The sequence below is a fragment of the Pinus tabuliformis genome, chromosome 2_2 (genome assembly GCF_031772625.1).
Source record: "Pinus tabuliformis cultivar Carrire ecotype Pingquan chromosome 2_2, CPIR1, whole genome shotgun sequence".
Lineage (NCBI taxonomy): Eukaryota > Viridiplantae > Streptophyta > Pinopsida > Pinales > Pinaceae > Pinus > Pinus tabuliformis.
In genome coordinates this window covers 1,188,303,759-1,188,315,486 of record NC_142300.1, presented here as the reverse complement: position 1 = coordinate 1,188,315,486, position 11,728 = coordinate 1,188,303,759, and positions in this window count along the sequence as shown.

Genomic DNA, 11,728 nt, shown 5'->3' with positions numbered 1-11,728 from the left:
GAAGATGGAGAGTTGAAGCTGGAAAAGATACACACTAGCCAGAATCCTGCAGATATGCTAACAAAAGTTGTAACCAGGGAGAAACTGAGAACATGCTCAGTTTCAATTGGTCTTCAAGGATGACGATGAAGATGAGAAACAACTGGGTCCAAAGAGGAGTCATTGTCCAGCAAATGAAGCAGCGGTGGAGTTGCTACAATCATTCTCCAAGTGGGAGATTGTTGTGTGTGGAGCATGATTTTTCAGAGGTCTTTGTTTCAGCCGGATGTATACCCCAAGAAGTTTGTACACCCCTCCATGCGGGGGGGGACTTGTCCCCCCCACGGGGGTCCGAGGGGGCCGATCCCCTCGACTGGGGGGTCTGGGGGCCAACGGTCCCTCGGCGGGGGCTTGGGGGCAGCGCCCCCGAAGCTAAAAACAGATGTAAAATTTCCTTGTAAAAGTATAGTAATTTCTAGTCAATCTGGGCCGTTCATTAGGTGGATGATTTGACGGTAGAACTTATGTTTAGTTTAGGGTTTTTTGCCCTAGAAGGCAACCCCCTCTCTTTGTATGAGGGCATTGTATTTGAGGCTGTGTAATAGATGTGTATTCTATGAGCGAGAAACAGAGAGGTGAGATTGTGAGAGAAAACAAAGGATATTACAGCGGATCTACTGTAGGTTGTGTCTCTTCATTTTGCTGGATAATAGAAAGGAAGGACTGGCTGTTCGGGGTGGACGTAGCCCAAACTGGGTGAACCACGTATATCTGTGTCTCTCTTGTTTTATGCATTTTCTGTGTTTATATTTCTTCAATATTTTATGTGTTCCATTGCTCCGTAATACATAATTTTCTAACAGTGGCAAGTTGCTCCTGAATCAAGCAACCAATCATTTTTCCAAGAAGCAAGTGAAGCATGAAATAAGTCTTCATTTACTCCAATATTACAGTATGCCATAACATAATGAGCAGATTCAGGTGCTTTACCTTTGTCTGTGTCATTAGTTTTACATTTGGATTGATTTCTTTACTGCTCAATTTTGCCCCAAGGTATTTTGCATGTAGAGGTGTCATGTGATCCATTTCTTTGGCAGTATATGTAGTGCAAATCTGACTTTTCTCCTTGAGAGTTTTTGCCCCCCTGCCTCTAAAATATCTTCCTCTTCCTCTTCGACCACCTCTTCCTCTGGAAGAATCTTGAGCATGATTCTTTTCTTTACGAGCAAGGCACACAACCTCTTTAGAAGATTCAGGGGCTGTCTTCTTTCCAAAAGCTTTCTCTCTTTCAACAAAATTTTTCACAAGAGAGTCAAAGGTAATATCTTTGAGATTTCCCTTTGCTTGCAATGACTCAAGATAATTGGAGTAAGTAGGATAGAGTGCCTTGAGAAAAGTGATAAGAGGAATATCCAATTCAACCCTAGTGGCTTTGATATCATGCATTATAGATTTTATTTCAGATGCAAGAGAAAGAGGATCATTATTTTGCAATTCAAGAATGAAGAGTTTAATCATGAGTTGAACAACTTCAAGTGTAGAATGTGAGTCATAGAGTTATTTCAGCTTTTGTAAGGCTTCAAAAATAGTTGAAAACGATGAAATATGGCAACTCACCTCTTCACTTACAAATGTTGCAATTAATGCATAGGCTTTGCTGTTCTTATTTTCCCAAATGGCGAACTCTTTGTCTGAGGTAGGCTATTCTGGTTTTTTGTCTCTATTTCCAACACATACTTCTTTCCACAACTCATTGAAAATTAGGGTTTGTTGTATCTTTCGGGACCACTCACGATAGTTCTCCTTTCCACTGAGAACTACTCCCACAATAAATATGATTGAATGCATTGAAAAATTTGTCAATGATTGACTAAAATCGACAATACCAGAAGAACTATAATTCCAAGATAGTGAGACAATGAAACAATGTGGCTTTACATGTACCAAAACAGTGGCTTTATATACCAAAAGTAGTGGCTTGGAATCCTATATATATATATATATATATATATATATATATATATATATATATATATATATATATATATATATATATATATACCAAAGAAAAAATGATATTAAATATACCAAAGAAAACACTGCGACGCCAACGATTTTGGTTGATTAACGCATATCACAGTCAATAAACAAGCAAGCACCACGAGCTCTTCAAAATTCCATCATAGATTTGGCCCGGAGAGGAATCGAACCCTCGTGGGTCATATAATGCAATTCCATTGAATTAGTCAGATGCAACAACAAGTTCCTCGACATTCATGACTCTATGTAGAGAACCAGCCACCGAGACCAATAGGAGCAGCAACGACATCACAATTTGGGAACTGTTTAACCTTCCAAATGTTAATGGAGATGCCAAGATCAACATGAAGTAAGTTTTCCTCTGACAGAAAGGATTCTTGCACAGATGCGAACAAATGATGCTACCGATACTAGTTGTCCATGGAATATAGGTTTATAAAAAAAAACAAACTCTCTCACAGAACCATATTAACTTAGTTATGTAGAAACACGCCAATGATAGATTACAAGACCAATGTGGATGGCAACTCAGGCAGCGTGGATGGAAGCATTGTATTGTGCAATGGCGCAGTTAACAGAGCGTTAAGTATCACTGTGGGATGCTGCGAGATAGCTGTGGAATGGGAGCATAGTATGGAAACCAGTGAGCCGAGAGAAGGAGTTGACTAGGTATGGAGGTCGTGAGGAAGCCAAGTGAGAGGTTGCGTGGTGTTTACAACATTCAGAAAAACACAGAGAACGCTTTTCGAAAACCGCCCTCAGGCAGCGTGGATGGAAGCATTGTATTGTGCAATGGCGCAGTTAACAGAGCGTTAAGTATCACTGTGGGATGCTGCGAGATAGCTGTGGAATGGGAGCATAGTATGGAAACCAGTGAGCCGAGAGAAGGAGTTGACTAGGTATGGAGGTCGTGAGGAAGCCAAGTGAGAGGTTGCGTGGTGTTTACAACATTCAGAAAAACACAGAGAACGCTTTTCGAAAACCGCCCTCTACAATGGAACACTGCTACCAGGTCAGGGGTGTCAGTTCTGCAATATGGGCAGAACAGGAATCCTTTATATATATATATATCAACGTTATATATATATATATATATATATATATATATATACCAAAGAAAAAATGATATTAAATATTTTATAGATGAGGAATGACCTGTTATAGAGTTTTGTGAACCCAACGTTTCGGACTACCAAGTGAGTCCATCATCAGGGGATGCGTCAATAGATATTCACTAGATTTTAATGATTTATCCAAGAGCTCTATTTAGGGTATATATAGGTTTTTAAAGGAAAGATATATGAAATTTAGTCGGCCATTATCTTATTAATTTTTCATTTATTATTATTATTATTATTATTTAAATTAATTTATTAATTTGTTTAATTAATTAGTTAATTAATAAGATTAAAGGGATAAATTAATTAATTAATTTTATTCTCTATTGAATTAATTATTATGTTTATTAATTTTATATAAAATTAATTATTTAAATAATTTGTTTAGTTAATTCATTAATTTGTTTAGATGATTAATTAATTTATCTGATTAATTAGTTAAAAGAATAGATTAATTAATTAATTTTATTATTTATTATTTATTAATATGTTTATTAATTATTAATTTATTAGTTTGATTAATTAATTAATTAATTAATGAGGTAAAGGGATAAATTAATTGATAAATTTTTATTATTTATTGATTTAATTTTTTTTTTTATTAATAATTTTATGTAAAATTAATTTTTAATTAATTTGCTTAAAAGATTCATTGCTTTGTTTGATTAATTAGCTAATTTATTTGATTAATTAATTAAAATAATTAATTAATTTTATTATATTATTTATTAATATGTTTATTATTTTAATTTTATGTATTTATTTTTTTGATTAACTCTATAACAGGTCATTCCTCATCTATAAAACGATCCTCACTTGTATGGATTCATTATTTAACAATATTAAATATACCAAAGAAAACACTGATATTAAATGATATTTACATCAATTACATTTATTCACCCAATCCTGATGATTAGGTGTCAACAAAAGATTTATTTATAACTATAAGGGAAGGGTTATTTCTTTTCTTCGGGAATTATTATACATATAAACGTTAGAAATTAATATGATAATGGTGGAGAATGAAAAAGCGCTAAGTATAATGTATCTATTGCCTTTGTTTGCTTTTAGCACACATATATTATGACTTAGGCTAAAAGTATTTTTGGGTTTTTTGAGAAAAGGGGTCTTTTTCATGGGGGTGATCACTTTTCCTAGGATAACAAGATTTTATCCTTAGAAAAAGGGGTTTATTAGGGGAAAATGACTTTTCCTTAGGAAAATGGTGTTTTTCTTAGGAAAAGGGATTTGTTTGGGAATATGAGTGAATTGAAGGGGGTGAATGTTTATGAGGGGGTTTTTAGTACTTAGGACCTGTAAGTCATTGGGCCGAGGGTCCGGTCCCTCTAGAAGTTAGAGAAATGCTCTGAGCCCCTTTGACTTAAGATTTTGGGTACTTAAGACTTTTTATTGGAAATTAGTTAAGTGAAAGGTGTAATGAGTGAGGGAAGTTAATCAATTTGACTTTGTGGACTTGATGCATGTCCAATTTTCATCCATACTTAGAACTTTGATGATGAAGGTGATCAATATGCTTTTATCTAACAATCATCACAATTCTGCAACCTTTCTTCTACTTACCCATCTACTCATCCTACCATTTTTACTTCTCTTTATTAGGGTGCACTCAAGCTGGTAAGCCCTTATCAAAACATTTTATTTTCTTTTACAATAGTAATCTAACTAAGTCTAACCTTATTACATCCAAAGGCTCAGATTAAACAATTGAGCTCCTTTTGTTCACTCTACCTATCTACTTATTTGCTAGGATTAAACAGTTTGGTCAGATTTTATTCTCTATTTATAAGCACAAAATTGAAAACATGAAATAGCCAAGTTTAAAATTTTGGACTATCATGGACTGTGGCAAAGATTACAAGCTGTACATAATCATTTATTTGGTACAAAAAGTAAATACTAGTGGAATTTTGACTTGCACACTTTCATGGTCTTTTATTTTCTTGGGGTTCATATTTTTTTTATCTATTTTGACCTTTTTTATTCTTTTTTTCCTTTGATTTTTCTTTCAGGACATACCCTCTTTACATATTTTAATTTTTTGAATATGGAAAACATTCGCAGAAAGCAAAGGTACGTACATATTACAGGTTTAATCTCAGCCATTCAAAAATTATTAGTATAGGAACCTAACAGTGGCTCCACTTGGGGATGACATTTCTAGGTGAAATGTCAAGAACTTGTAGATCAATGGCCATTCTGAATTGTTGTGATCTTACTCTACAACTTTTCCCTTTCACTTTTCTGCATTATTGCTATTTATGACAGTAAAATTTTTGAAACTTAGGGCCTTCTCTTTGGGCTTCAACTCCAAAAATTCACTATCCAATCAACTCTAAACTTTTGGAAAATAGAATATGTACAAGTGATTAGTGAAATCAGTAACTAGGTTCTATGTAGTGTTTAAGCATTCGACCATTAACTAGTCCTCCTTTTTCTTCTGTGCCATCCAATTCTTGGAGGCAAAAAAACATTATTACAACTAAAATCATATATGATATATGGGCCTTTCCCTAGGAAGTCAAACTTTCCATGTTTACCTTCATCCTCTCTTCTTGAGTCCCATTTCAAAACTTTGTCTCCTAGGTAGAAATCTCCTGCTTTGGTCTTTTTATCAAAAGCTTTTTTGATCCTTTCTTGCACAACTTGGGATCTGATGTACACTTCTTCCCTGGTCTGCTGTAAGTGAATTGTCTAGTTGATTCTCCTTTGAATATCATTTGGCTCAACCTGCACCTCTTGGAGTAATTTCATCATTGGTGTTCCCAAGGAAGATGGGAAAACAACCTCCATTCCATAAACTAATTGATAAGGACTGGTACCAATGGATTTCTTTGTGGTTAGCCTATCTACCCACAAGGCATTTACTAGCTTCTTGTTCCATGTTTTCTTATTATCCTCCAACAATTTTTTGATGATATTCACTAAACTCTTGTTGGAGGACTCTGCTAGTCCATTCCCTTGAGGGTAATAAGTTGTAGAGTGACCTAGGGTTATATGATACTTATTACAGAAATCAATCATTCTCTTAGATTTGAAGGCTGCTACATTATCAGTGATGATCTTGGTTGGGCACCCAAATCTAGATAAGATGTTGGATTCAAGGAAGGTTATTATAACAGTATCAGTGGCTTGCCTTGATGGTATGGCTTCTATCCATTTGGTAAAATAATCTGTAGCAATGAGAATCCATTTATGTTGGGTAGAGGAAGGTGGGTGGATTTCACCAATGAAGTCAAGACCCGACTGTTGAAATGGTGCTTTAGTAGATATTGGCTTCAAGGGTAAGGGTAAAAGTTTTTTCTTTCCTTCAAAAATTTGACATTTATGACATGAGGTTACAAATTTCTTTACGTTAGAAAACAGAGTGGGCCAATAAAAACCGGCTCTTAGAATCTTGTCATCTATGGTTTTCCAGTAAAGATGTCCTTCACAGTCACTTGCATGAAACTCTTGTAACACTTTGTCAGATTCTTCTTTTAATAAACAGTTAAGAAGGATGCCTTTGTGGTTCTTCCGAAACAAAGCATTGTCAATTATGCAAAACTTTAAAGATTTCATTTTTAAGAACCTACTTTTAGTCCTGGATAATTCAGGAGGATCTTGTAGATTTTGTAAAACATATATAATTTCAGCATACCATGGTGATTCAATAAAGGCCTGGCTAATTGGTGGAGTTTCCATCTCCTCTCCATTATCCATTTCTGCTATAAAATTTATGTCTAAGGCTTGATAGTTCAATTCAGCCATGAGCCTGACTAAACCTTGGCCTTTGATCAACTTTGTAGGTTTGATTTCTAGGTCATATTCTAATATAGTAGCTATCCACTTCCCTCTTTTTCCAACTGGACCATCCTGATTTAGGATGTCTTTGAGCAAAGCATTGGGAACATAAGCTATTACATGAGAATATATAATGTAAACTCTTAAATCTTTGGTAGCTTTGACTAAAGCAAAAGCTTGCTTTTCCATTATATTATACTTTAAAGGGGCATCGCTTAGGGCTTTGGTAAAGAAGGAAATAGGTTGTTCAAAACCCTCATCATTGTTCTGTAGTAGGATTGGAGCAATTGTGTGGTCTGAGGCAAAAGAAAATATAACGAAATCCCTATCAAACTTTGGACTGATCAAAACTGGTATTTTTGTTAAGGCTAGCTTAATATCTTCAAAAAACCTTTTAGCCTCAACTGTCCACTTAATAGTTGAATCTTTTTTTAACATGTTATTTAATAATCTAATTATTTTTGCTAAATTAGAAATAAATCTTCTAAGAAAGTTTATTTTACTTAGAAAGGCTTGTAGTTCTCGGATGCTCCTAGGGTGCTGTATCTGTAAGATGGCTTCAATTCTTGCAGGATCTATTCGGATACCATCTTTAGAGATTATGTGGCCTAACAGTTTTCCCTCTTCCAACCCAAATAAATATTTCTTAGGATTCAAAGAAATTCCATACTTTCTACACTTGATGAAGACCTGCCTTAGATGATCTAGGTGTTGTTTATCAGATTTTGAGAATACAGTGATATCATCTAAGTATATTACTAGGAAGTCATGGATTTCCTTAGCAAAATCTATATCCATATCTCTTTGAAAGGTGGCTCCTGCATTCTTTAACCCAAAAGGCATCTTCACATACATGAAAGTGCCCCAAGGAGTAGTGAATGCAATTTTTGCTTGGTCATCTGGGTGAACTAAAATCTGGTTGTAACCAGAAAACCCATCTAGTAATGAGATCCTGGTTGAACCTACCACCCTTTGTAATATGTGATCCATTTTGGGGAGAGGGTAGTTGTCCTTGAATGAAACTTTATTGAGACTCCTAAGGTCAACACATAGTCTAATCTCGCCATTTTTCTTTCTTGTGGGCACCAAATTTGAAACCCAATTAGAGAATCTAATTGGTGCTATTATCCTGGCTTCGTACATTCTTTTGATTTCCTTTTCAGTGGAAGGCAATAGAATGGGATTAATCCTTCTAAGCCTCTGTCTAAAAGGTTTCTAGTTTTCTTTTAAGGCAATAGTGTGTTGTATTATGATGGTGTCATAGGACTTGAGGTCGTCATAACTCCAAGCAAAAACATCTTGGAATTCCTTTGGCAGTTCAATGTATTTTACTTTTTCAGTAGGAGGTAAGGATTTTGAAAGTTTTATCAATTTAGGATCTTCCTCAGAGCCTATGTTACACTCCTTTATGTCAGATTTTAAAGGTTCCATTTTTGGTTTTCTAGGGATATCATTTGAATCAAACAAGTCTTCCAAAGGAGTTAATCCTTTGGGCAAAAAATTTTCTTTGAGATTAATGATTTCAGAATCTTCGTTAATTATCTCATCAATTTCAACTTGCTTTAGGTTTTGAATATCTGATTTAGTAAACTTTGTGGGATGGAATCTATCTATCTCTTCATATTCTAATTTGTTAATTTCTATTTTATCTGTAAAATCAAGATCTAATGTTATGTCAGTATCTATGTTGCTATTTACAAATTCTTCCTCTAAAGTTAGAAAATTGTTTATTTGTTGGTCATTAGTGAATATCTGCCAGATTTTTAAGTTGTCAGGGATAGCAGGTCCATGCCTAACCTCAGTAGTGTACTGATGGTTAGGTTGAAATGGTAACTTACAAGTGCTAGAAAACATTGCTAAACTATGAGCCTGCATATTATGTTTCCTTGGAATGACTGCAAGCTTAGTTTCTAGAAAAGTATTCAATATTTCTACAACTGTTCCTCTATAAAAACCTAACCTAGGATCTCTAGTCATATATACAACATTGATTTGTTTAATAACCAACTCAGAATCTCCCATAATCGAAACTCTTATGGCTCCTAACCTTTTAACCAATTTGAGACCTAAAAGAAGTGCTTCATACTTAGCCATGTTGTTAGTGCATTTGAAGTTTAGCCTGTAAGCATGACCTTTTGAGTGATCATTCTCTAAATTATAAATCCACACTCCCGCTCCTGCTCCTAATTTGTTCACCGATCCATCAAATTCAAGATGCCATAGTATTTCATGTTCATAATTCTTATTGTCTGGGGGAACAAAATCTTCTTTGATTAAGGCTTCTTGATCATATTTTTTATCTGAAAGCTCTTGAATTTGGACAATTTTATTTTCTGTTTCAATTGCAATTTCTTTTGTTTTTGAAGCAATGCTGTTTGAAGTATTTTCTTGGTTTGGTTCAGCATTGTACAAAATGAAAGAATCGATGTCAGAATGCATGGAATATATAGGGAAGTTTTGAGGCCTCTCCTGGCTACTCACTACATTAGGGTCTCTCTATACAGTTTTTTAGGATGTCCAAAGACTAAAATTGTGGCATACAACATGTCAACTTGTAAAGATCCTTGGAGTTTAGCCCCCCATGATCTAGACAATAGCATGCCATATTTAGGTGGTATATCGGCAAAAACTATGTCCATAAGAATAGTCTTAGTAGGGTATTGTACTTGGGAAACAAAAGGTCTTTTATTAGTCCTAGGCACTTAACTTGACTTGAATCAAATGAAAACAGGTCCTTGTAAGGCCTATTGATATCTAAGTTCAATTTCTCCATAACATATTTAGGCATTAGATTGTGTGAAGCCCTAGAGTCTAGCATAGCATTGTGTAGGATTTTATCGTGAATGTTAAGGCTAATGTAAAAGGGTGGTATCCCTCCTTCCACTGGTTTTCCATTAACATTAGGACCGAAAATAAGCTCAAGCTGATCATCAAATAGGTTAACAGAGTCTTCATTCTCACCAAAGTTTAAGGATTTGCTTATTTGAGATTTGTAATTTTCATGTCTAATCAGCTCTATTAAAGGAACCGAGATTTTAAATTTGGTTACCTTTGCCCCCAAATTGAAAGGAAAAGGGGATTTCTTTGTTTGAGTGTTTGGAATTTTGACAGCAAGGTTTGGAGCAGATTGCTCTTCTTTTTCGGTATTTGAAATCTTTCTTGGTGAATTTTCTAAAGTGATATTTGGAGTCTCTTCCACTGTCTCCTTGGAGGGGATTGAGTTGGATGGTTGATTATCAACGGGTTGTTTATTGGTTATATCTACAATGGTGGGACCAGAAGGATACTGATTTGGTCTAGAGAGGATTTGGAGAGTTTTTGTAACTAGAACTACTTTAACTTTCTTAGGATGATTTGGTACTATTTTCTTGTTTTGGTCAGGAGTATCAATGTTCTTTTTACTCCTCAAATTGTACTATTTGTGCACTTCAAAGAGAGAAGAATCATACCCTTGCTTGTAATCGAATGATTCTCTTGATTGGATTTGCAACTGCTGAAGCATATGTGTTTCCTAATCATCTTGAGTCAAAAAGACAGTTTCCTCTTCATCTAATCCCATTAAGTTAATTTGTGTGTCTTGTTCAGGGTCTTCTGAATGGGAAGTTTCAGCATAGTTTTCTTGAAAAGGAGGCCTAATATTTTGATCAAGTCCATTTTTTCCAGTGTTCTGATTTTGATTCTTTCTAAAGTTTGGATTTCTCACTGGAGGTGCTTGTTGATTATCCTAGTGAGGCTTTCTTTCAATGTTCTCCATCCTATCCATCAATTTTTCCATTCCTTTGGCTAGGGCATCCATTTTAAGGTCAAAAGGTGAGTCTTCTTCTTTCAAGAGTGCTCTCCTTTTGTTCCTAACCCTAGCTCTTTTTGCTAGCAAATTAGCTTCTACACTAACTGCTACACTCTGCATATCTTCTAGAGTTAGAGGGTTTCTCTCTCTAAGTTGGAATGCCATATCAGTGTCAAACCCGTTAGGAAACTTTATCAGAGCTAAGCCAGGTGGGGGTCTAAGGTCGGCTGGTATTGCATTGTATATATTGTTGAATCTAGTATAGTAATCCTGCACTATTTCTTTTGGTCCTCTCTTAATGTTTTCATATTCTAAAAGGATCTGCAGAGGGTTCTTTTTCTTATCCCATCTATTTAAAAATTTTTGGTAAAATAATTTTAAAGTGTTTATGCTATTAGCAGGTAAAGATCTAAACCACGTTCTTACATCACCAACTAAAGTCTGAGCAAACAGTCTCATTTGGACATCTTCAATATCAATTTCATGTAATTCAAAATGATCTGTCATCCTTTTTGTGTGCTGCTGTGCTGTATAGGGTCCTATGCCATCAAATTGGATGATTTTGTTTTGGTAGTCTTGTGGCATCACACCTAGTGGAGTAGGCAACACAAGAGGAGCATATCTTTTTGCCATGGATCTATGTTGGGTAGGGCTATGAAGGGGAGTTTGGGTTCCCGAGGATGATATAAGGGGTAATGAGGAACTGGGAGTAATGGGTGACTGATGTGTAATGGTAGGTTGGTGGGGAAGTGAAGGTATAAATGGAGGTGAGGAATGAACTTCAGAGATGGAATGGAATAATGGTGAACTAAAGGGAGTTGAATCTATTTCAGAAAGTTCAGAGATCTTAGCAGTGGTGAGGGATGACTGAGGGAAATTTAGAATATACTGATCAACTGACAAGTTTTCCCTTTAGACTTCCAGTTTAGTTGTAAATTCTGGATCTAGAACTATGTCATCAAGTGCGCTCTGAGACCTGGTTCTAAAAAGGGAAAGGTCA